General features: G+C 44.7%; 1 protein-coding gene across 3 annotated transcripts in view; it reads right to left on the minus strand.

Annotated features, from left to right (window-relative positions):
• The window catches only part of LOC135914649 (uncharacterized), a 461,017-nt gene that overhangs the window by 60,423 nt on the left and 373,212 nt on the right, over nucleotides 1–27,382 (minus strand). Inside the window, exon 6 of one of the 3 annotated variants that reach the window (XM_070537512.1) lies at nucleotides 25,610–25,702. The exons of the other annotated variants lie outside the window; for them this stretch is intronic. The gene's annotated coding sequence lies outside the window, so the exon portion shown is untranslated. Of the gene's footprint in view, nucleotides 1–25,609; nucleotides 25,703–27,382 lie in introns of those variants that run through there. 3 annotated transcript variants of the gene reach the window in all.

The following is a 27,382-nucleotide window of genomic DNA, read 5'->3' on the forward strand; positions in this document are numbered from 1 at the left end:
CGTGCAAATACTGTCCACCTCTCTAAATAATTCAGTTCAAGGACTAGAATAGTGTTATCGGCAACAGGCAATTTTTAAATATATTGTTAACCTTAAAATGATCGCCCCGTATAGGAAGCCAAGCGCTCAGCCAGTTTCGAGAACTTCTGGCCTGCCACAATGTCCTAAACATAGAAAAAAATTATGGGCGTGCGAATATTTCAAAATTTGAGTACGAATCTAACAGTCGTGCAAGATGCTTTGCTGCGCTAGTTGATGCGTAGACAGGTGGAAGGTAGCGCAAGAAATGAGGAAAAAAGCAGGCCACTGTTTCCTTTCGCCCTTCTCTTTTCATCATTTTCTGTACTACTGTCCATCATGACTAGAATAGGCTCGGCTATTCGATTCGCATTCAGTTCGAGAATTCACTACTCTAGATTGTCGAATATCCGTTTCCTTCGAATATTGGGACCGCGACATTGATGGAAACGATGGCCACACCAATAATTCCACTCTATATAAGAGAGCTGTGGTTGCTGCGCAGGTGCCAGTGCCGGAACTAAAGCACAGGATGGATCACTTGCGCTCAATATCTTCAAGTCATTGAATAGGAATGTCTCGTTGTTAGGTATCCTATATATGTATTTGTTTTTTCAATTCTCTTGTTGTTGTTGTTCTTTTTGGCCAATCTCACCATCTTTGCCTCTCTTAAACTGCGCTGTTGAAGTGTCACACTTCTCTCTTTGACGGGACACAATATTGTGCGGGAGTCTTGTGGTGTGCCGTTTCTTTGTGCCGTTACTGTCATACCTGTGGTGCCCCAGATAACTGTAAGCAGTTTGTTACTTATTATAATGTTCTCAGATGTATGAACTTGCAGGTATGAGCTGTATTACATACAAGTGAAGTACATGCACATGCAAATATTTTTTTCTCTAAACGGGCGCTAAGCGCAAACCTCGCTTTAGTATTCGTTTTTTTACGATACAATATTTAAGATTCGGTTCGACATTAAAAGGTATAGCTTTCTCGAATATTCGCGTTGGACTCGATTCTAATATTTTTTTATTAGAACACCCGTACCAAGATATACTTTGGAATCTGTGACATCACTCGATGAATCGGCACTGATTTTTCGGTGCGGAATTCAAAGAATGCAAACAGTGCTTTCATGGCGTCCTATACTGATCAATATATTACCGCAGAAGAAACGCATATATAATTTTGAAACAATACTTTAGCAAACAGAACTTCATTAGTGTTTCTCTTTAGTATCGATTTAAGGTCATTATGAGTACGAGTGGATTAACTGTTTGCGAAAGTAATTTACAAGTAACTGTTTGCGAAAGTTTTATTTACAATTGAATGCAATAATGTTGAGGGGTTACCACACTCACAACAAGCAAAAACAAGCAATTGCAAGCTTACAGTTTAAAGTGATAAAGTTGGCGACAAAGTCCCAGACCTATGGAAAATGAAATGAATTATTTTTGTTTGTGTGTTTGCTGGCACGCTTATTTTAAGGACCTTGTAGTAGTTTATATAAGGGCTTACAATTTTCGTATAACAAAGCCGTGACCTCAGAAACTCCAACCACTCTCTAGAAGAGCATCTAACTGAACGAAGCACATTTATTAGTATTATACTTCGCGCAAAACGGGATATTATATTTTAATTTTGTATGTTGACCCAACGCAGTCACGTGCATGCTCTGTCTCCCTAATGATCGATATAGTTTTGCAACAAGGGATATCTTCACGTGCATTACTAATTACCGGCAACAAATTTGGAGGACGCTTAAGTTTCTCCATTAAGAGTGGAACGCGATAGCACTCAAAGATCCCTGACTGCTTTTTACGCTTATGTAACCGCACCGTTTATAGGGTAAGGCTGGCCATGAACGCTTTGCACGAAGGCGGGCTTTCTGGTAGAAACGCGGCCTCTTGCGTGGGGCGCGATGCGACGGAGGCGAGTGCCAGCTGGAGGAACTGCAAGGAACCGGGCGCGCAGCTCCGTGGCCCCCGAGACACCCGCGCATCGGCGCACGCGAATGGCGGACGCTGCGGCTGGGTTGAGAATGGTATAAACGTTGGAAAAGGGGTTTCTTTGAGTTTTTGCGTAACAGAATTATGTTTTATCTTATAGTCAAAAACAGTCCGAGTGCTATACTGTCTGTACGTTGTTTGTAAGTCATAGCTTACTATTCTTCCACGTATTTTAGCTTCAGAAATTCGATTAGTTCAGTAAATTCTTACGTCACATGCAGGGCCTGGGTATGGGTGGATCGAAAGTATTTTCGCCGAAAGGACGTCCGGCACCTACACCGGATTTTCTGCGACATGGGCTCCTTAACGCTGTCGCCTTATTACATAGGACTTTTGACCTCAGCTATTCATTCGCAGGTCCTTTTTTATCTCAATTATGAAGCAACAAGTAACTTGGGAAAGGCGTTGGTGCACCACATACTGCGCTGCGCATACTTTCTCCTAAAGAGGTCGTTTTGTAGAAATTATTGTCGACAAGGCTTGGCCGCCATCACTGATTGTGTACTAAGAACCATCATCATCAGCAACAGCAGAAGCAGCCTATTTTTATCCCCACTGCAGGATGAAGGCCTATCCCACGGATCTCCAATTAGTCCTGTTGTGCGCTAGCCGATTCCGACTTGCGACTGCAAATTTGCTCAATTCATCACCCCACCTAAATTTTTTCCATCCTCGACTGCGCTTCGGTTCCATTGGCCCCCCTTCTGTGACTCTAATGGCCCACCAGTTATCTGGCCGGTTATTAATTTTGACCACCACCAGGGTTGGTCTAAATGTGGCGGCCACGGCCGGAAATCGAACATGTGACCTTGTCCGCAGCACGTCGATGACACAGTCGTTGAGCGAATTAGTGCGAAATTAGCGCGACTCGAATGCGTGGCATGAGTTCGCAACTTCTCGACACTTCAGTGCATACTCGTCCTCATTGGCCTCGATGCAACAAAATGTTTTCTCGCATTGACATCTTTTCTTGTTAGCTCGACGTGCCACTGCTTATTTGTCGCTTTCTCGATCGAGAAACAGAGGCACGCTTCCAGCTTCTTCCTATTAAGGGTCCCGCGAACGGAGGGCAGTATATAGGCTATAAGAAGCCGATGGTGCTCGGCCGCTTCCATTTGAGGGGGGGGGGGAGGCATGAGCGCAGCACCATTTGATGGTGGCTCCACTGAGAGATAGCGCGCTCCCTCTGGCTGCTCTGTGGTCCCGCCAGACGTGCTGATGGGTGGAGATATGAAACCGTTCTTTCTCGAGCGCTCATCTCTCCATCTCCGACGCATCTTACGACCACCGTGTCCACTGCGCTCGATTGGCGGCCACTTCCGAGCCGTCAGCGAATCCTAAGTGATTCCAGATATTGGCACGATTAATCACCGCCATCCGAGGCCGTGCATTCGCTGGCACATTCTGCTGTGGGCTGTCAAAACATTGTTCCACCGTTTTCTTTTATTGTTATTATTTACGTCATTTTCGCTTTACCACTCAAAATGACGCTCTTGCGAGAAATAAGCTCGCGTCTGATAAGAAGTATCTTTTCTTCCATTTCTATAGCTTATATGTAGTTCTGCATTCCTTAGCTTTTTTTTTTCTTCTCTGTGGAACAATTTTTTGGAAGCGAGTTCAGGACGCAACTAGGGCGCAGGGCAGAACTGTTTGACTGCTAGTTTTTACGCGTTTTCCTATTCGGTCTTTCGGTTCTCAGTAAAAATTGGTCACCTAAATATTTGTATTACAAATGGTTTCTCTGCACATTAGAGGTAGTGTGAGGTAAAATGAAAGTAAAAAAAAAATTGTCTTCCCTCGGTATCCGCCCCGAGATTATAAAATGGATTGAAAGCTTTTTTAACAGAACGCGTTCAGTTTACATATGCTAACAATTTTCAGTCGACCCTTACCAGTGTAACTTCTGGTGTTCCCCAAGGCGCAGGTTTATCTCCTCTATTGTTTTTGATTTACATAAATGACCTTCCCACTAACATATCAACGAAGCTGCGACTTTTTGCAGACGATTGCGTTCTTTATAACCCCCTTCATACATCTAACGACACAATCGCTCTACAACACGACCTTGACACTACTGCTTCTTGGTGCGAAAAATGGCATAAGCCTCTAAACCTCACTAAATGCAAAGGAATATCTTTCACGCGCAAATACACCACCATACACCACACTTATCCCATTGACTCAGTTCCTATAGTCCACACGTGTACTTACACAAATCTAGGAGTTCATACGATGCCCTCACTTTCATGGGTGAAACATATTCAAACAATCCGCTGTGAACCTTCACGCACACTAGGATATTTGCGACGTAACTTAAGGTCCTCATCTTCTGAAATAAAAAACTAGCATATTCAATGTACGTGGAACCCAAACTTCAGTACGCATCATCCATCTGGCATCCCTCGAAAGCTTATCTCACCGATGACTTAGAAGCCGTACAAAACCGCGCTGTTCGCTTCATTACGTCCCAATATTCAAGACCCCCCCCCCCCCCCCACCCATATCAGTGTAACCATCTTAAAACAAACTTTGTCTCTTCCATTGCTTGCTTCACGGCGTGTAACTTCTCGCCTTTGCCTTCTTCCCACTTCATTTTACTTCACCCAGTCAGGGCATGCCCTCTTAAAACGCCCATTCAGCACATCATCCCGTTTATCCGAACAGCTTTGCCAATGCAGGTGCTAGTGAATCATTGTGTAAATTTCACAGCAAGGAACTGTTTTATTAAAAATATTATTTTTACTGCGAAGCTTGAAAGCGCATTGTGGATTCGCTCCTAATCATAGCACCTTTAAGGGTGCTTAGTTCATCTCATGCCTGACACCCTCACTGTCAAGGTTGCATTGGCGTTTACTGGGCATATTCTTTGGTCTAGTATTATGCCAGGAGGCTCATGCTCGGGGCGTGTCCGACTCTCTTTATCATGTCGCTCAACGTCACCAACTAGCCGAGTTTCAAGCATCGTTGACGGCTGCTACATCGGTTTAATAATTTTCATTGTCTTTACCTGCCCCTCAACGTCCCTCTCTTGCCGCCATCCGAAATTTTAATTAACGAAGCCGGCTCATCACTAGCCTCGGTTGCTGACCATATTTTTCCTTGGACGTAGCACAGCCATCCATCCTCGTGCTATTCCTCTTTTGACAAAGAATCAGTCCTCCGTGTGTTCCGCGAAGCTTTCTTTTTCTTCCTCTTGACACAGAATGATTAATATCAAAGACTACATTTGCTCTGCTACATTTTTTTTCAGTATACTATTCTTGTCGTACTCATAGCGCTTTAAACTCGGCTTCTCATCTTCGTCTCTTTTTTTCTCCCCACATGAGTTTTTGCTCACGAGTCTCAAAGAAACCGCGTCTCACAAAAGAAAATGCAGTGGATTTATTGACTGATGTATGTGTTTCCTTTTTCCGCGCACCTGCGCGTTGTCCCTAGGCTATGACGAAGCTGATGAAATTGCTTCTCTGTGTGTTCTGCGCAGTTTTAATTATTGCGATGTCACAGGGAGGCCCTGGTGTGACTTGTGCTTCGCGACGGTAAACTAATCATAGAAATACCTCTAAAATATATAAAGCCGGAAGGGATTATACGTGCATATCATGTACAGGACATATGGGCGGCAATTCACAAAAAGCTCTTTTTTCTAGAAGGGTTTGTAATGGTTTGTTTGAATTCTGATGCCAGACATATTATTTGGCGGCCAGTCCCCATATGAAAGGCCACTTACGAACAAAAAACCACGTGAATTCGACTTGCTCTGAAGCCTATCGGACATCATTTCTCGTTAGATTAAATTAGACTAAATTATATTGTCTTACCTGAGAAAACCACGATATGACTATGAGGCGCGCCAAAGTGAGGGACTCCGGATTAATTTTGACGAGGGGGGCTTCTTTACCGCGTACCCCATGCACGGTTCACCGGCGTTATTGCATTTCGCCCCCATCAAAATGCGGCCGTATCTCCCTGCCTGACACCTTTCTTTAACAAAATTCCAATAAAGAAAAGCGTCAGGCAGGGAGATACGATCTCTCCAATGCTATTCACAGCGTGCTTGCAGGAGGTATTCAGAGACCTGGAGTGGGAAGAATTGGAGACAAAAGGTAACGGAGGATACTTTAGTAACTTGCGATTCGCTGATGATATTGCCTTGCTTAGTAACTCAGGGGACCAATTGCAATGCATGCTCACTGACGTATGTGAGCATGCATTGCAACTTTTGGAACTTTCCCTGTGTCTGCGCAGCCATAAGTCTTGGGGCCCCTTCGACCACGGGCACTGGTGTTACAGGTCATATTGCACGTGTCTGTATGTCTCAAAAATATATTGCAGTGTTTTCAACGCATTTTGTATAGCAACTGTGCGGTGAAACCTTGAACGCGGGCTTTATATACTCGCATGTTGGAATAAACTATCTTTCCATAACTACAAGGAAATATACATGTATGAACCTTTTCAGCACATAAGATGTTCTGTAATATTAGCGAGCACTTCAATTTTCCCCACCGGCGGAGAATCGGGCAGAAATGAAAACAGAGGTAACTTCATATTATTACGGGTGAGAACGATAGCAATAGTAACTATTGAACAAATCAGCGGATTTCTACGTCTAAAGTAATAGAATGCAATATATGCAAGACGTCGATTCATACGTGGAGAGGTTAGAAGACACTCGATCATCACTGAAGGCTTGTATTTGTAAGCCACCAGGTGTTGCACAATGTAGATGCCTGGGAATTGAACATCGTTTTCAATAGGGCGACGAAACATTTAGAAGTGTCCTCACGGGCGGAAAAGTGCCATTTGCTTCCCTCATGCACCCTTTCATGGTAAAGCCCAAGCACGATTCGTACTTGGGTTGTGTAGCAGCGTCCGGAACGCAGCCATGACGCTGATGCGATCCCTTTGTCTGCGACCTGAGTGGGCAAGCCTGCCAGTTTCTAGCGTTCCGTGCTGCTTGCTAATGATCCGTGGGTGGGTGACCACGCGTCATTAGCGGCAAGGATTTCGCCCCAGGGTGAACGTCCGCTAATGAGCTTCCACGTCTGCTCATTAAGACGTCGATAAACTGCTATGTTTTGTGTCATTTCAGAAGCAACCGAGCAATCTTTTCTGCGGCCTGCCTGTTAACGCCCGATTGAGCAGGACAGCGCGAGAATATTTGCCTCTAAGTGCTTCCAGCTTGCGTCTTAAGCTCCGCGTGGAAGTGCATAACGATTTTCAATGAGCAGATCTCGCATTTGGACAGGCCGTTATTACTGACAAGAAAAAATGAATTCCTGGTAGGCCGTGCATTCGCCGTGCTCTCCTTCAGCCGTCATTTCTGAACTGGAGGGCTGGTGTTTCATACAGAGGCAAAATTGCGAGGCTATTTTTAGAAAGTACATATTCACTGTCACAGCAAATGGAGCAAGGAAGATCTCTTCGCAAGGTTGCTTAGTTGCTGCGTACAAGTACGCTGCTATATATCAAACATCGCTCACGTGGTAATATTATACTTTTGTTCCAAGAGGCAACTCCTACTTAAAGTATGCCGTGGTACTTATGCTAATAAAACCCGTAAAATAAAAGGCAGTGTGGACATTACTGAGTGTTTCCAGCAACTTCAACAAGCGTGGCATCCCTCTTACTGGGAAATGTGATGAATAACTGAGTTCCCCCTGCTTTGTCTTCACCTTGCGTATCCTGCCATTTGCAGCATGTGTCTCTTGAAATAGCTGCTGATTTATTGTATGTGCGCCGCTATTGTATTTCGAGTCATTCCCTTATTATAGTGTGACTGTACGGTCACTCATGACTGCGCTTGACAAAGTGGACGATCACCCCTTCATGGTGGAGAGAACGCTAGGAAACTGGTCCAGACTGAGTTACAACTACGGCTTTAAACCCGTTGATCTGATACTTAAGGACTTGCAGACGGTGTCAGCGTCACTAAGAGTTGCAGTGCGTTACTTCGTGCACAGCGTTTGGATACCTTTGTTGTTGTTTTTTTCTCTCCCTTCTGTCTCTTCGTCACTATCTAGCCCTTTACCCAGCACAGGGTAGCCAGGCGGTGCATATACCGCCGTCGTCAGACGTAATCCAAACAACGAAGGTACATCCATAGAGGCTTAACGAACGCGAGCTGTAGGAAGCAAGCATCAAAGGCTTTGTAAGAAACGAGCACTAATTTAACGCATTCAATGCATTCAAGAGATCTCCAGTAGCTTCTACGGGAGAACCAAAAAGGCGTTTTAGGCGTATTGGGGTTGAGTGTGACGGCGACTGTATCCGGCATATTCTATGCCTCAAAATGCATTGAGAGAGTAGCATCGATCTGGGCTTATTTTTGCAATTAGGTAGGGAAGGGAAAGATTTTCGCCTTCTTTGTACACTCAACACCCTCAAATTGTCAATGAAGCCGATTCACTCACCGCAACAGCCAGCTGACAGGCGTTTACTGGCTTCCAGCCGACAGTCCGAACACTTCAACTTGCGGCACGCGTAGCAGCAGCGTCCCTAGCTCTAATTAGTTCAAATAATCGCGTGACCTAAAATTTTGTACACCGGAAATCAGGTGCACTCCCCCGCATAATCAGCTGGACTCAACAAATCGCTAAGTACGCTTCCTTACCGGAGCCTAATGCGTGTAGTCGATTGCGTATGGCCGTTAGCCAAAGCATATGGAGCGAAAAGCAGACTGCTACATGGCATGAAATAACAAAAAAAATCATTCCCGGGATTCGCGGTTTGGTAGGCCTGGTAAGGCCGAGAATAAAGTGCCGAGATGAGCTTTCTTATTGGCCTGCGTACGATGTGGTATGGCGTGACGCATGATAGACGCAATCCAACATAGCTAGGAGATACCTTCGTCTTACGGTGGATATAATATATGGTGATCATAGCGATAGTTTCCTAACGTACTGACAACTGCAGTAGAAATCCGGTAGTTCGAAAAAGCGGCAAAGGCCAACATTATGTCCAGCTCAGTTGATACGACCTCATCGCTCCTTAGCGAAAATGGAACAAGCTTCCACCCGCGGAAATAAGCTGGGAACGTTTTTTTTTTCGTGACTAATAAACAACTTATAATACAAAGCAAGCACATTGTACTTAAACCTAAAGGCAACATAATGTAACAATTTAATTTCATTTTTATACAGAACGAGTCCCTTATGTTACATCACACCACCGCATGTCACTCTTTGCGGAAATGTGGCGCCCTCTCTCCGCCGAAATCGGACTCACCGAAGCTGCAACAACCAGCCGCGTTGCACCCATCAACGCACACCTCCAGCGTCGTGCGCTTAGTAAAAGAGTCCTGCCTCATGTATATACGTACATGACTCCCAACGCTCTAACGTATCACACAAATTGAAGTGTGGAAGTGCTCTTTTAAAGGAGTACAGATATAATATTTTCGGTTAATCATTTCTGTGCGTTAGGTGAAATTCCAAAGCATCTGAACTCCAGCAAAAAAAATTACCGACGATTACGTTACTTCCTAATGCGAAATTTGAGCGCAGCAAATAAGCTGTTTCACCTTTTCGATAGATTGAGGCAACGAAATCGAGCAACACATGTATGCGCTATCACAGAATTTTTTTTTTTTCACACGTATTCCTTTAACAAAGACTCCACTAACAGTTCTTGACAGTCATGAAGGAAGCTTTGTGGTCGGAGAAATAGACTGATATATGTTCGACTTGGTACACCAATGCTTGATTCTCAAAGACGAGATCTATACAAGTGCCTCGCGAGGTTGTCACAGCCGTGGGACGCGTTACGAGCGAGAGGAACGAGATGTTCTCCCGCATAAGTGTTAGGAAATTGCTGTTTGTCTTTATGTCAACATTAAAGTCCCCCACTACTAACATCGGTGTGGATCGATGGACGGTTAATGCGAGTTGCAGGAAGTGCACGACGTCTTTCGTGAGTGCGGTAGCGGACTCACGAAAGCGGTATCAGTCGGTCGCTGCTAGCGCTGGGGGGATGAAAGGGGGGCGGAGCTGGTTACGAGGCCGACGACAACGCCGACGCGAAACCCAGGAACGGACGCCAAAGAGCCATTTGTGTAGCCAGCCCTCCTCCACAGTCTCTCCTCCTCCCTTCCATCATCCTCCCTCGCCCGGAGAGCCGACAGCGCGCATGCGCGGCGGCGGAGCAGATTCGTCGGCGAGCTGGTTACGAGGCCGACGACAACGCCGACGACAACGCCGACGACGACGCGAAACCCAGGAACGGACGCCAAAGAGCTGCGCTCTAAAAAAGAATATGTGCTGGCTAGCGTCAGAGTGCCCTAAATAATGTTCTGTAGTAAGTTTTCTAAAGCCAGTTTTGGTGTAGGTTCTAATGGGTCGTGACGTCATGACGCAGAGCGCAGTCGCGTGGGAGCAGAACATAGCAACCTTTTAACCCTCGCCCTGGCTCTCTCTATCGTCTGCTATGCTGCTACATCGGCATTCAGAAATAGCAGCATAGGAGATGACCCAGTGAGCCGGAGCGAGTGCCAGATGCCCCAATGCCCTGCTCCCACGTGACCACATTCTGTGTTATGACGTGACGACACAGTAACCTCCTTTGAAACTAAACTGAAACTAGCCACAGAAAAGCAATTATACTAAATTATTTAGGGTACTCAAAAGCTTGTTGAAATGTTTCCTAGAGTCTGGAGGTCTGGGACTGTCATGCGACTCAAAAAAAAAAAGAAAGAAATGAAAAGTCCGAAATATCATGTCAGTATTCCTTTAATAGCAATTTTTCGGGTGATAGCATCTCGTCTTGGCACCACACAATTGCTCAGTAATCTTGAAATGGTTATCACTCTAAATTTTTCAAAAAACGCGCAGTGTCACTTAAGCAAGGTATAGAGTCGCCTTGAGTGTCATTCTAACTAGTTATCTAAACTGGGTAGGGTAGCTATTGGTCGGGGCCATAAGAAAGGAAGAACAAGGGGAAGGGCGGGGGGGAGTTGAGCAGAGTCGTTGATCGGCCAGTATGCAAGATTTGCAACTGTTATTGTGTTCACCATACGAGGATCAGCCACCTCCGAAAATGAAAATAGTCACACCGTAAACTCAGCGCCCAAGCGTAATTATTCTCAAATTCAATACCAACAACAACCACACACAAACTGCTCATCACTCATCACATTGGTTTCCTATGGTTAAAATTCGTATTAGAGGAAAGTTGCTACACGTATGCGTGCGGGATTTTCAGCATCTGCATATACTTCAGGATTCTGGAACGAAGAATAAAAACATGAAAGGCAAATTGTGTGAGCACACCTCGTTCTGCTCGGAAAAATTCGAACTACGCACCTCAAGCTTTCTAAATAAAAAAATCAATCAGTAAATAAAGAACGTAAAGGTACTCACGAATAGTTCATGATCGCCATAACATTTACTTGTACCACAAGCTGAAGAGGGATTGCCTTCACATATTCTTTACTCATGCTGGCTTTCATATATATATATATATATATATATATACATGTATGCGTGTGTGTGTGCGTGCGTGTGTGTGCGTGTGTGTACGTGTGCGTGCGTGTGTGTGTGTGCGTGCGTGTGCCTGCGTGCGTGCGTGCGTGCGTGCGCGCGTGCGTGCGTGTGCGTGTGCGTGTGTGTGTGTGTGTGTGTGTGTGTGTGTGTGTGTGTGTGTGTGTGTGTGTTTGTGTGTGTGTGATAGCTTCCCCAACGCGACATTTGACCCGCTGGCGGGAACAGCCACTACAGCCTAGCGTGTTTGCACTGCATATTGAGTGTTTTCGTGCTGAACGCGGCGTATGGACACAATGAGTGTCTGCCAAGGCAGTAAGGCGGCCTCGGGACGCCATAGTCTCTGCGCGAAATTGAGTTACGTGCAGCATCTGTTCCCCGCTGGTCGTGTTGTCGAGGCGCGAGCTTTCTTTCCTGCCGTTTTACGTCTGACAATATGCTTTGCGATGACAGAATGTCGGGCACCCCACGCGCATAACCTGTGCCACCGCTTGCAGTTTTGTCACAGTCCGTCGAAGCTTAGCCAGGGCCCGTTGAATGCAGCCGAGCTGCTGTTTGTGAAACGCCCGTCACGTTAACCATCCTGAATGTGAGACTACAGGGGCGAAAACTATTCGTGGTGCGAGTTGCGGGTTACAGTAAGTGACTTTACCGCAGTAAATGTGTAAGTCAAAGAAAGCTAGGCCGAACAGGCGGTCTATGCTGAAGTCGGCGTAAGCTGCGTATGCATAGTTCACGCCTGGTACTTCGTCCGAGTCGTTTACACACGAATGGTCTTGAATGCAGAATCCCGAACGCGGTGGCTGCATGATAGTAATCAGCATGACATCACAAATATGTCGAAGCTGTTACCGGAAAACCTACTTTTCGAGCAGGTTTCATATATGCGCATCTCATATATGTGTCGTGCATGCTGTAGAGAAGAAAAAAAAGAATAGTAGTCAGTGACTTCCAGTGGTGGTAGGAAGCTACCACCACTACATTCAACTACATTCAGCCAGAACTGTTTGTATAAATGGCTGCATGCATGCACACGCGAGGTAACCCCTTAACGGCAGTGTCACGTTTAACTTTTAGAAACATTTTCTTTTATTTTTGCGTGGTGAATACAGAAGTGAACTATCACAAGAGTCAAACATTAGGCTTCTCAGTACTGCGTTTTTATAACTAGAGCCCGAACGCACGACGACACGACAGAGAGAGTGGGAAACGTGGGAAGGTGTAGGTGAGAAGAAGGTTACACCTGGTTACAACTGGTTTGCTATACCTCACACTGCGGTGTCAAAGAAACTGTAAAACAGCTTCCGTGCTATTGCCCGTTCTTTGAAAATAAGCTTGACCTCCGCACAGCGATAAACCAGTTAGACGGAAGACTTTTCTCATTGAACAAGATCTTGGGACCTTGGCCTTGCATATGGGAGCTACAGAAGGCCTCAAAAACCCTGTTGCGATTTATGAAGGTTACCGGAGTGAGGAATAGTCTGTGATACAGAGCAGAAAATTTTGACTACGTAGGCGCATCAACATTCGACTTTCTCTCCTTCTCTTAATCTTGTCCTCCCACTCTACCATCCCTGAGTGCATGGTAGCACACCGGGATCAATCCTGGTCAACATCTCTGCCTTTTATTTATAATTCTTTCTCTGACCACATTGGGATACAGGGAAGGGCGAAAAAGAAATGACCATAGAAATAGGCGTAGTGCTAAATTTGCTTTTACCAGCCGTGGTTGCTCAGTGGCTATGGCGTTGGACTGCTGAGCACGAGGTCACGGGTTCGAATCCCGGCCACGGCGGCCGCATTTCTATGGGGGCAAAATGCGAAAACACCCGTGTACTTAGATTTAGGTGTGCGTTAAAGAACCCCAGGTGGTCAAAACATCCGGAGTCGAAAAATGGCGTCATATACAGGGTGTCCCTACTATCACGCACCAAAATTTAAAGATATGCAGCTGCCATGTAGCTGTACAGAACCAAAGTAATGTTATTTGCCGTCGCTTGGAGATACTCAGATTATTTCTTGCATTCAGCCTAATTATATAATAAGTTTTAATTAATTATTCAGCTTCTAAAGCAACATAATTAAATTAAGAGTGTCAATGCGAAAACTGTAGAGCAAGACGAGAAACGATAAAGCTTTCTGTTGCTCAATACGTGCTACACAGGAGTGTTTTTCTTCCGAGCGAGAAAGAAGCCCGCGAATATACGCTGAGTGCCTCGGAATACACGCTCTCTATCTTCCCATTCGCAAATCTAAGGTTGCAAGCCAGATTGTTTGTTCTGATTATTCTCCCTGTCTAACTCCTTTCCTTCTTCTACCAATGGAAGTCCACGAGCAATTCCGCATTGGTCCTCCATCGGAATGCGATCGCCAGGAGCTGGAACCGTACCCACGAGCTCTCGCTCAGCAGCAGTATGTACTCCACAGCAACTCATCCCCCATGGCGGGTCAGCAGTCGCCAGTGAGGGTTGGTTCCTGTGCCGTCTTTCTGCCGGAAGAGCACTCGAGAGTCTTTCAGAAGAACGGTTTCCGCCTCGACGACACCATGAACTGAGGGATTCCTCTTGGGCAAATGGCGACCTAATTACTACAGATCGGAAACAGATGCCTCTGCCGGCATCCTGTGCACACGCTGGCACATTCCAAGTGCAACGGCGTGGCGCCGATAATTAGGGCCACCTACCGTATCAGCGAAACCCATCAATGCCGAAGCAGAGAAATCGGTCTTAGCACCGAGAAATACTAATTCGGATCAGGCGAGAAATTTATCACGTAGCCGGGGGTCGCGAGGGCAGGGACCTGAAACTCGAGATTGTGTGTGAAGGTATACAGGGTGCTCCTCTAGTAGAGAGCACAGGCGCGTATTTTGCCATCGCAAATGTTCACTTGATAGTTAGGGCGTTCTGTTGTGCGCCACATAAAAATGACACGCAGAACTGACATTGATATTGAGGGGCAATTTCAAAACTTGCTTGTTTTTGCAACCCTGTATCTAAGCTTGAAAGCAATGCTGCAGGCCTTGAGGTATGACCTTGATCACCTGTTTAGTTAGGGCTCCTTATTGGCCGCATTAAGAAGCAAGAAATCACCATGCGTGCCAAATTTCAGCCTCTCAGCGTTGTTTTTATTCGTTCATAAACTTCAATTAGTGATTCTATCGCTACCTAGATCCTTCAACTCGCATCTGCCATGATAACATTTCAAGTATTGTGTTAACCTTGGCAGTTGGAGTGTTTTATTTAATCTTCTAGAACAAAATCATTTCCGAGTCTACACTTTGAACTTTAAAGGTCAAAGTTAAGTCACTGTTGTAGTGTCTCTATGAAACTTGCCGGCATGCTTATATTTAACGCCATTATGACGCTATGCCGCGTGGCAAACCAAGTGAAAAAGAAAGTATCGTTCAATGTGGCAGTGGTTTAAAGCATGCAGCAAACGTTGCACATGGGGCAAGCTCTATTGCAAGAAGAAATTGATCTGCTACCTCCCCCGTAACATGATTTCCAATGGCGTGACGACGCTGTTATCGGAGACACTGAAATTAGGATATTTCCGTAGAGCAGTTAATGTGAAATTGTTTCCGGTGATCCACCTAGTTATAACTAATGGAGACGGCAGATTATTGATTGCATCGGTACAGGATATGCTTTATTGAATATCTTGAATCTGCATGTCTCTCTATTCTCGATAATGGGCCCATTGTGCTTAATGTTCCCGGTGGAAAAATGACTATTTTATTCTATCTCATGGACCTACAGGCCGTGAAGTGGGATGGTACCCCAATTATGTGACTTAAATGCGTGAAAACACGGACACAACTATAGGAACAAAAGGGCCAGCACAAACAAGTACCATTAAATGAGATGTCGCACAGTAGTTGGAATTAAGGAAGACACAAAGCTTATCTGTGAATGTCCCAGAGGTATTGGCCACACAAATTATGATTTAAATGAGTAAATAAAAATGAATAATTAAGGTATGAAAACAAGCTTACATTATGGGAAAATATCTCGAAATTTTATAAAATAGTGACTTAAAGAGGGCCTTTCTTTTCTGGCAGCTACGTTCTTTTTTCAATTTCTTATGCGAAGCATTCGACCGTTGGTTTGGCTTGTAGGGTCTATATCCTTACGACTATGTATTGCGGCTTACCGAGCCCATCTGTTTAGTGTAATAAAACAAAAAATCCTGTAAAGCTGCAATAAACCCTGCACATATAATGCAATGCACATATACGTCTTCATGGAATGGGGAAACAGAATGTAAGGGAAAGTAAATGACGATCTGCAGGAATGAAACTATGAGCAACGTGTCTTCATTTACAAGACGTTAGCGGTGGACGTCAGAATAGGAGTATATAAATTTGATCTAAATGCGCCTTGGCGAGTTCCGCCAGCAAGGAAAGACCTTCCTGTGTAAAAATCGTCTTGCTGACACCAATATTCGTCACATCGCTGTGAAAGACGAAGAGTGCCATAATACTTACAAGTCAAGCTTGAGGTACTACATGCAGTGAACGTTCGCGGCGAAATTCGCGCGTCAAAAAACACATGAAAAGAAAAGCAGTGGTGGTACGGCGCAGATTGTTCGCTGGCTTGCGTTAAGTGGAGCGAAAAATATGCGGACACCACCGTGGGTTCGCCGAGTAGATGTTAGTGTGCCCAGAAAGCGTAAAAGCACGTTAATATCTAAGCAATTGGCAAAGCAGCAGCTCGTTGTATTAGTCGTTTGATGACATAAAAAAGGTCTTTACAATCGCGATTAAGTTTAATATTGTTCCTAAACATTTCATGGTGATTGTTCACTGGGGACCGGCAGCCGAAAAAAACTAAACGCGGCCACTCGTGCATAGCCCGAGTAGTGTTGCCGCTCCCGCCAATTATTTCAAACGAAAGTGAAAATGTTTTGATAATGTGTCAGTGTTTCAAATAAAATAAATCCAGACGAGATTCCAATGGGTGGCGGGAACTGCCTCACAGCACTAAAAACAAGCTGTGCCTTAATTAACTTCGCCTTAGCACTAAAGTGGCGTGGGCTCGACTTCTGCGTGTGCTCGAGGGTACGACGCCCATCGAAGGTCGTGGACTCGACTTCCCTAATTAACTCTGTCTAAACAACTTTGACTTTTTTTGGCAAGATGAGCGGCGCATCGGAGCCAGCCATGGAGGAAGGAAACAAATAGATGGCACACTGCAAAGCGATTGAAGCCAAACCAGGTGGCCCAGCACGTGATCGCACGTCAAAGTGCACGGTTGGTTTTAGTGTTCCCTCTCTACAGGCAGAGCCATGGCAGGGCACCTTAACAAGCGTGCACCAAATAAAAAAATCGCCCCCCAAGCACTCCGTACAAAGGGTCAACCAGTGTAGCTGAAACGTGCGGTCCCAGTGTTTATCACTGGGTTAATTCCGACGGTTCATTAAACGACGGCTTCGTAGGCTGCCGGACCTGCGGTTCGTATACTTGTTACTTGCGCTCGGCTAAACGGGCCTGTTCTTGCTCCCGGGCTGCACTATCAGCACGGCGTAAACAAGCTCGTTCCTGGTTCTGCGCGCGGCGTTGTTAATCGAAAGCTGTCTGCTCCTCAGGAGTGCGTATGACGCGTAGCCTACCTATTTCAGAGTCGGGGAGGAATTACTGTGCGCACGCTCGGCTGTCACGTAGAGCAACGACGTCACTAGTGGCGCAGCTAATCCAACACCACCTAGATAGCACAAGGCCTTCTCACTCCGATCCATCGTCATGTTACCTGACCCGACTTCCATATAATCAAATGGGGATGTTCCCAAGTATGCAACAGTGATTATTATGTAGCCGCTTTTATCACGCCAGTATTGTTATTGGAAATTTTGGGTAAGGTACCGTGACGCCATGCATCGGAGTAAACAGGGCTTGTGTTATCTAGGCGGTGCTGGCTAATCGCGCAAATCTGTTCTCCGGACGGACGGACGGACGGACGGACGGACGGACGAATCGGCTGGCCATATACAGCATCGGTGTAATAAGTGCAAGATGGTGGCTTTTTAGCAGAGAAATTGTCATGCTGTCAGACACGTTCAATATTTTCGGTGACACTGAGCCTGTAACACTGAGTGACACTGAGCAAGCACTTTATGAGTGCAACGTAGTAGTTCTTTTGTTATATGGCATTTAGGAGGTGGTGTCGCCTTTAATTGGTACCGGCGGCTTTTCCTTTTCACACAGGGATTGAAATAAATTATAAATCGTAATAAAAATACAGAAATCATAACACAATTTCCAGTCGGATAAGTACACTAATGTCACACTATAGCTTAAAGTCAATTCTAAATCATAAAAACACAAAGTCTGGCAACACAGCCTTATTGACACGACAGCTGCAAGCGCAGAGTTTTCAAGAAAGAAAAAGACCCGCTGTGGTTGCTCAGAGGCTATGGTGTTGGGCTGCTGAGCACGATATCGCGGGATCGAATCCCGTCCGCGGCGGCCGCATTTCGATGGGGGCGATATGCGAAAACACCAGTGTACATAGGTTTAGGTGCACGTTAAAGAACCCCCAGGTGGTCGAAATTTCCGGAGTCCTCCACTGCGAATTGCCTCATAATCAGAAAGTAGTATTTGCACGTTAAACACCATAATTAATTTAAATTTTAACCAAAGAACAAGAAAAACAGATCGTTACAGTTCGCGGTAAAGATACGTCACAGAGTTTGTTAACGTTTTCTAGAGTGTATTGCAGTCTTCATAGGTCGTTACTCATCCTTCTTAACGCGGCACTTAGCATGGATTTGTTGACGCATCTCAACACAAACATGCCAAGCATCATCATACATGAATAAAGTGCGTTCAAAAGCGGTTATCGTGCAGCACTTCAAATGTTGTCATTTACACAACCGTGCGTCGACCACATCAGTTTTTGCTGTGCTCCCATATTGCACGGCATCTGAGGATAAAGATTTATTAAACATTTATTCGCATGCGTGTTGCAGGTAAAGCATCGTATTAACATTTCGGTTTACACTGTAAAGGCGGAAAAGACAGATACGTAGAAAAGGCAAGCATAATGGAGTTTACAGTCGAGCAACACGAAAATTGTTGTCTATCATTTCTTGATGTTATTGTCAAGCGCGGTGACTCTGGCCTTTGTTTCAACGCCTACAGGAAGCCCACACATACAGGGCGGTATCTGCATTTTAACTCGGTACATGCACATCCACACAAAAGGTTTGTTCCTGCTACGATGTTCCTGCGAGTAAAAACCGTTTGCACAAGATAGGAGGACTGCACGCGTGATATCGAAAGCATCTGTGACTATTTAAGAACCTGTGGCTACGCTTCCGTCCTTTTTGTCCTTGGTACAGAAAAAAGTGTCGCTCCCAGCAAGAGAGCGGTCTACATCATCTCAGAAGAGGTGAGCTGCCATTCCATATGCCCTTGGCACCAGCAAGACCATGGCTCGCATAATGCGCAGGCATGACGTCAAAACTGCGCATGTGCCTACTCCCAAACTAAGAAACGTTTTAGTAACCGTAAATTAAATATTGCCACAGACAAAGAGAAAGGGGGTTGACCATGGGGCCCAATTTTAGTAGTCACATCATAAGAAGCAAACAAACACTGACTCCAAGGACAACATAGGAGATATTACTTGTGCTTAATAAAGGAAATAAAGAAACGATATATAGAAACGATAAATTAAGAGTTATTGTTTCTTTATTTCATTTATTAAGCACAAATAATTTCCCCTATGTTGTCTTTGGTGTCAGTGCTTGTTGGTTTCTTATGAGAGAGAGAGAGAGAGAGACAACCTTATTTATCCCATCCTAAAGGAAAAGGGGCTGCGGGAAGAAGGCGAGGGAGGTTATCTTACTCGCGGTAGGCCTCCTCTACCACCTCAGCGTACCTCAGGATAGCGTCCTATAAAATTGCCACAGAGTGGTACAAAGGTCATAAACAGGGATAACACAGTGTCCTACTACATCCGTCAGCCCCATTCTTGATCTTAAGGTTCCACAGAAAAATTTCTCCGATGTAGCCTATGTCATAACGTGAGATAACTATGTTACAAGTATATTGGCAAGACAGGTGACTTCAAGAAATGTATGAAAAGGTATGACTATAACGTCATGAAACGGCACGTGGCCTCTAGTGCACTTGCAGAACATGTGGAATCTACAGGCCGCAACATTGGCTGAGGAAGTGCACGTGTTCTGGCCAAAAAAAAAAGAAGCTAGCATCACGCCTGCATGTAGAATCCTTGCACATACTGACCACTGCGCACACGCTGTATGGGAATGGGAATTGTCGCGATTGTCCAACGTATATTAAAATGTAGATTTTTTTCCCCTCTAAAGGCAGCTTTTGTACAAGTCAGTAGGTTACCATGATGGTAGCACTGCAGTACTTGATATAGTCGAAATGCTGAAGTACTAAACGCCAGCCTTTACTCTAGCGAAAATTGTGAGGAAGAAACACTCGTGAAGGATTGAACGATGAGGGTTCGTGATGAGGAAAACCTGAATTAGAAAGTTGACAAGAAATAAAATCCGACAGTGTAAGTGCGGCAACGAAAGACTTCGATAGAGACTTAGGAGCGCATCTGGCAATATTGTAGTACTGCAGAGAATGTAAGTGTCACAAATGTAAGTGTCACTGCTTCCAAGGACAAGGCCCAGGAATAATTTTCTTGGCAGCCAACACATGAGTAATGGAACTGTCAAGTTCTCCAGAACACACCCAGAACTAGAGTCATTAAACAAGCCCGCGCAACCATTAGATCGCCGTATGAGAGTTCCATCGTATCTGTCTAGTCCGTTAAGACGCGGCAAGGATAGGCGTGAAAGGAAGCTTCCTATTTTATTATTCGAGTAGATTCACTGAGAGAGAACACAAGATTGGGAGAAAGAAAGAAGACTGTAAGGTTGTGAGGGGACATTGATGTACCCGCGCGCTTTCACGAATCTACGCAAAGTTAATGAAAGAATTATACGACAGCCGCAGCCCGCCCACCGTACCCGTAATGTACTGTGACGTCTTGTTCGCTGTCTTTTGTGGGGATTTCGGGCCATCCATCTCAAGCAGACCTTATTTCGTTCTCGAAAGCAGAGCTGGCTAGGAAGCACCACATTAGGCTCTTTCATGGCACTGAGTGGAAAGTTTTGAGAGAAGTCGCGCGTGTTGCAAAAGAGAGAAAAAAAAGTACTTACAGTGTCATCTGAACAAAAACAATCACTCGCTTTTAGAAGGGGCATAATGAAAGAGAAAAATATACTAAACAAATAAAGTTTTCCAGCCAAGATTGTGAAATGACGTGCTTATTAAGCGGAAGTAAGAATGTTGAGGAGGGACGAACAGATTGTTACGGTGATGAGTATGCCAAGTCTAGAGCTTGCGCACACGTTCTTGCCTACTGCAATAATTGTTAGGCTGATGCGCCACTTATTATACACATATTTGGCCTCAAGTGCTAACTACCACTCATTTTCACTCCTTTTTTGTGACGACCGCATGGATCTGGAACCATCTAACGGCAATTGCCGTGCACCACTCAGCTCTACATCAATTCAAGGCGACAGTGTAATCACACTTTCACTGTAAATAAACCCATCCCTCATGTAATACCCCAACTGGTGCCTTTGTGGTACAATAAATGAAATGAAACCGACTCATATGTGTTGCAACCTGTACTACTTCAAGAGATGTGTTGATTAATGTTCTCTGCGGAACTATACAATGAAACAACAAACGCCACTTAAGTACATTCACTGAAACAAATATACGCATGCAAGTGCATCATTCCTTTAATAAAGCGAATAGCTTTGTAGAAGTGTTACGCTTACATTGATAATCATTCCCGATGCTTTCCGAATTTTTTTTTTATTTTTTATATGTCACTTCTTCTATCGTGCTTATAACTCCCATTCGTCCCCCCACCCCTTCTCCCGATACGGTGCAGAGCAGCAAACAGCAAGCAGGAAGAAAAGGGAGGGAAAGACAGGGATGCTGGCTCGTGTAAGTCGCGGCTGGCTACTTTGTGCTGAGGAACGGTATAAGTGTAATAAAATGTGACAAAGCAGTGAAGGGTTAAAAATATCGAAAGAAAAAACGTTGGTCGCACAATCCACAAGTCTTTAAGTATCGGAGGAACACGCCTAAAGCTTTAAGTGCTCAGCCAGGTCCAGACCAGCGTCCTAGGACTCTGTTCTCGGTCAAGAGGGTGGTCGTCCAGTTTTTCGAGCATGGTCAAGAGTGCTTTTCTAGCCACACTGTAACAAGCATAGTCACAAACGAAGGGCCGGTCGTGTCCTCGCCCCTGCCACCCAAACACTCATCCGGTTAACCTCCCGGCCTTTCCTCTCTTTCTATAACTCTCATGGCCCGAAGTGGCTTTGCTTGGATTTGTATGTTGAAAACATTTGTCGGCCTGTCACTTCCAAGAGCATTCGTAAAATTTGAGTAATAGATAAAGGTAACGCAGATAGGATGCCGGCACATTCTCACGCTTGCCACCTGGCTCGAGCGCAGGTATAGGAGGCGAGAATCACAGGCCAGAGTAGGATCACGAAGCTGGAGTGTCGATTCAACGACCATCACGAACACGAGCACATCGGCATTGGGATAAGTTGGTAGACACTTCGTCCGCTGGGTCACACTGAGTTCTTGCCAGGGTAATAATGTCATCTCATGCATGCATGTCATGAATTTATGTCATTCTTGTCATGCATGTCATCACATTCATGGAAATCATGTCGTGGTTTGACATAGAGAAATGACATGATATGTATTCATGGTATTCTATGTCAATTAGTTTATGAGATGCATGAAATGACATGTCATTATGGTCGCGCATGCACACCACGACACGCAGATTAAGAATATATCTAGCTAAAGAAATGCATGCCATGTCATTCTATCCATTACTGCTATCTCTTTTAGGACATTCATGCCATGAAACGCATGTCATTCATGTGATGACATTTATGTCGTGTCATTCATGTCACGTCGTGCAGGCATGTCATGCTACTGATATTCAGATACATATTCGCTAAAGAAACGACCGCAATGACATCATGCCATTCATGTCATTTATGTCATGAGGTACATGACATGACAAACATGTGATGTCGTTTGATATCAGACATGCATGACGTGCGCATGTGTGTTTTGTTATTCAAGATAATGACGCACGTGATATTTCGCGAAATTTGTGTCATCCGTGTCAGGTCATCCACGCATGTCATTAATGTCCCGATATATATTGAGTTAAAGGAAAGATAATGACGGCTTCATGTAATTCATACCATTTGTGTCATGACATGCATACCATGAAAAATATGTCACCTTAGTGATATCATGACGTGTCAGTCATGTTTTGTATGCATGCATGTCATTCTTCCACTCCATGCCTATTCTGAGATGTACATATTTGCAGAAACGACCACAACGACATCAAGACATAAGAGGCCAGATAAATAGGACACTCAAAGCGCCTGAGGTTCGCAAAGAATGTTTCGCCCTAAAGAGGAGGCTAAAGGGGCAGGAGGATGGTGGGGAGCGGTGATACTGAAGATGATGTTTCTGACCACACTAGACAGGTCCTGAGAGCACTGGCGCAGGAAACATTTTTTGTAACCGCATCAACGAAATGGCGAAAAAAGAAAAACGCCCCGTAATTTACTTAATGCTGCAAGCTGGTTAGAGGTAGCAGGGATGAAAGCCCAGGAAGTGCATACCGCGAACTAATGACACTGCAAGAAAGATTATCGGAGAAAACCACTAATAAAGTAAAGCTTTTAAATAAAAATGCGCCGAAGACCCCTGCGTGACACCATTAGTGTCCGCCTCACTGTCTTCAGCTTCCGCTCAATTCACTTCGCCGGCGAGTGCAGCAAGGGTATGAAGTGTTTGCTCTCTCGCGGGTCGATTCAGACGGCTTTTCGCAACGCCATGCTCACACGAAATTTGCGCCCAAAGGTATTTTTTCAATCGTCCTGAATGTGCTTCACCAAAGCACAATATAATCTCAAAAATTTCCGCGGCTGTTGACAGAGGAATGGTCGACAACTATTGCCGTTATGCGCTGATTGATTGAACAGCACCTATGACGTTTCGGCAGATATGTACTATGCGGGATTATGCATAACAACAATAATAATAACATTGATAATAATAACTATTATTATTAATTTTATTATTATTATTATTATTATTATTATTATTATTATTATTATTATTATTATTATTATTATTATTATTATTATTATTATTATTATTATTATTATTATTATTATTATTATTATTATTATTATTATTATTATTATTGTAGTCACTCTGAGTCCATGCGTCTGCATGCCTCTGTATAGTCTCCGACGTCGCGGATGCCGCCCTGGTCGCTGCATCATTGTCACTCGAGCTTCGCTATCCGACTCTCGCCTCTGATTCTAGCGTCCGACCAACGTTCGAGCCAGATGGCACGCGCAAGAGGAACCGGGCATATCGGTTGCGGAACACCGGATGCTGGTTGCCTGTGCACTAAAAGCTATTACAAAGAAAGCAACTTTCTCGACAGTGTCGACTTCCAAAAGCCGCGCAGCAACACGCTGCCTCCCTGTTCTTCTGCACGCTCCCACCGGACGTTCACGGCCCTCATGGTCGTTTTCGGGCCGCTTAATCAAGCATCTTTTGTGCTTCACGTGGAGTCCAAGTACGACAACACTGCGCCGATCTCCAGCACTGAACCAACGAACCCGTGAGCGCCACCCGGCTCTTGACACTCACAAGGAAGCTCTTGGAAGAGCTTCGTCAAGATGTGCGTCAACTCAGTTTCTACGTTCCTCGGGGGTTTACTTGAGTAGCCTCGAAAATGGCGTACTACTGGGAGCAAAGGAAGAACTGCAGCGATGGAGCAGCTGGCCAAGTCCAAGCTCTTTCTGAGCCTCAGCATGTCGGTGCTCCACAGCGAGAGTCTTCTCGAATTCATCGAGAGAGTGAAAGAGCCGGTCGAAACGCACCGCCAGCTAGCTACCTAGCCGCTCGAAACGCATAGCCGGCTAGCTAGCTTCGACCGGCTAGCTAGCTAGCCGGTCGAAACGCATAGCCAGCTACCTGCAAAATGCTTTGCATACCTTCGATTCCAGCATTACGTGGGATCTGCATAATTTTGTTATTCTTATTATTAACACTGTTTAGGTCCTACATATTGGTTGCTTAAAATGAGTCCACGCACTCTTCTTAAGAGTCGAGACAAACCGTCACTTATTTGAACGTGAGGATCCTAATATTGCAGTCGCATCCGCTAATAATTCATTGCAACTGGATAAAAGTTTAGTCCATGAACAAGAAAGTAAAATGTGACAAACTAAGGAAAGCAGTCTCAACTTCATAATTGCGGAATAAGAACTTGCACGAATTAAATAATACTGATTCAATTTATCGAGAGTAATAACAAATTTGAGGATAATGACACAGGCCACTTCAATCACATCGTTTTAGCGCGCTTCGTTCCAGAGCTATATCAAAGTATAAATAGCTTCCTACTGCAGGCGAAGGTGCAATTTTTCACAGAGCTGTGTAGGTTGTTTTCGAGCGTGCTTTCGCTTAATGGTACTCGTATCATAAATTTATATCAACAATGAGTAGTCTTACCTCTGTTACGTCGCCTACTAGAACACTAAATTTCCCCTCGAATCTCATAACGCCTACGTCACCACATTTTGTTCATACACAAAATGCGCCTTTTAGTATGTGTATCACCAGAAGACGGTAGGCGCCGAATAGCGTACAAAAAAAAAATTATTTCGAGACCAAAGCAGTAAGCAAACCATAATTTCATATTTAGAAAACAGTACGTTCACATGTGAAAGAATAATAATATTCACTTTTGTATAGTTACTTTAATTTGACCAACTTTCTGGACTGCTGTAACTGTGGTAAAATACGTTCTTAAACAGAATGTTGCTTCATTCGGGTTAATATTCATTCTTTTGTTAAAAAAAGCTTGAGCATTTCGTAATAATGCCCACAGCTGATTCGATTACATTTAGGTATACTAGAAGTCAGCGCAATGAGAAAAGGCTGTGGAGACGGCGAGGCCAGCTTAACGATCTCCGTTTATTCAAGAGTTCTGAGGCAGGGCGCGGACTCCGAGGAGATGAAGAAGATGGCACCCGGGTTGCAGCCGCTCCTTTCCCAGCTGGCCTAGTTCTCTGCGCGTGCCTTCGTGTTATCTGCAGCCGCGAAGAACCAACGCATTGTAACCACAGGGCGATACCAGTAAAGTATTCTAATTATCATTGCTTTAGCGTGGTCATGTGCGGTAATGACATGGCCCACTCTCTGTAAACATGATAAAGCGCACTTAAACCCACAATACCTAACGTGTCATATTCGATGCGGTGACTTCAATATCTCCAATGCGACATTAAGCGCAGGAAACTTAACGCAAAAGCTATAGTAGCCTTTTTCGCATGCTGGAGCGATAATACCAGTAGTTGATATCTCAGCAAACTAATAACAGAAATGATTAGTTAATATATAATTATTTAAATATTATTGTACCATTCTCCTGTTCTTATATGGTTAATATTTTTGTGGGAATTATTCTCCTTCACGGGAAAGAAACATGGTCAAGTTGTTTTGAATTTTCCTTGATGTGGATGGTGTTTTGGCTTTCACGGAGTCAAAAGAGCAATTGTGTGGCATTAATTGTGGTTTCAATTCAATTTTAATTATGGGGTTTTACGTGCCAAAACTACTTCCTGATTATGAGGCACGCCGTAGTAGAGGACCATGGAAATTTTGACCACCTGGGGTTCTTTAATGTGCACTTTAATCTAAGTACACGGGTGCTTTCGTATTTTGCCCCCATCGAAATGCGGCCTCCATGGCCGGGATTCGATCCCGCGACCTCGTGCTCAGCAGCCTAACACCATATCCACTGAGTAACCACGGCGGGTCGAGGTTTCAATTCAATCAATGACCTTGCTGTGTGTTATGTTCAACGACATTACTAGAAAGCCTATATATCAGTGGTGGACGCTTAATTTCAGTTGCCAAAATCAACGGCTTTTATTCAGTAAACCAATATTTCCTACGACCTACAGGTACGGTTTTACAAACTCTTTTTGCGTAATGCATGAGGTCATTCATCGCCGTCGATATTAAGTTAAGCGCACTTCCACTTTCCGCTAAGCGTATACTATAGGTGCAATGAAATTTTTTGTAAGTACACTTAGGAGTAAACTTATGTCTTCTATTGAGGCTCACATGGAGCACGCAATCACAAGCAAAATTTTATGCTGTTTAATTTTTTTTTACTGGCTCACAATGAGCAGCCCTTTTAATTATTGTAAGGCTAGTTTTCATGCGAAGCTGTTTATCCAAGTAATGTTGCACCACCATTTTTGTAAACAGCGCATGAAGCAGTTTGCTTGTACTATGACACGCAATGTGCAGAAGTGGCTCTCGTGATCAAACCAAGCGCAAGTGACAAAGCCCAGCATGTGCAACCAGAAGTTCGTTGCCATTTGAACGACAACCAGTGCCTCCATAAGTTGGGTAAATTCGCAGTGCAAGAAAGCGCAGTTGCAAATTATGGGAAAGCATCTACGGTTTCTTGCTGAGTAGACAGAGAGAGAGAGAGAAAACAAGGATAGGAAAGGCAGGGAGGTCAACCAGGACAGCATCCGGTTTGCTACGCTACACTGAAGTGGGGGAAAGGGGAATAGAAAAAGGAAGAAAGGGAGAGAGTATGCACTGAGTACGTGTGGGAGGGACACCATACAGAAGGACACTATAAACGGTCTCTTAAGCCGGTGCACTTCAAGTACTGCACTAGTGCACGAATCGCTATACGAGCCAGTGACGGGTGTGGCCACTGTCCGAGTGTCTTTGACTGCTGAGTAGTT

The sequence above is a fragment of the Dermacentor albipictus genome, chromosome 4 (genome assembly GCF_038994185.2).
Source record: "Dermacentor albipictus isolate Rhodes 1998 colony chromosome 4, USDA_Dalb.pri_finalv2, whole genome shotgun sequence".
In the NCBI taxonomy this organism is placed as follows: domain Eukaryota; kingdom Metazoa; phylum Arthropoda; class Arachnida; order Ixodida; family Ixodidae; genus Dermacentor; species Dermacentor albipictus.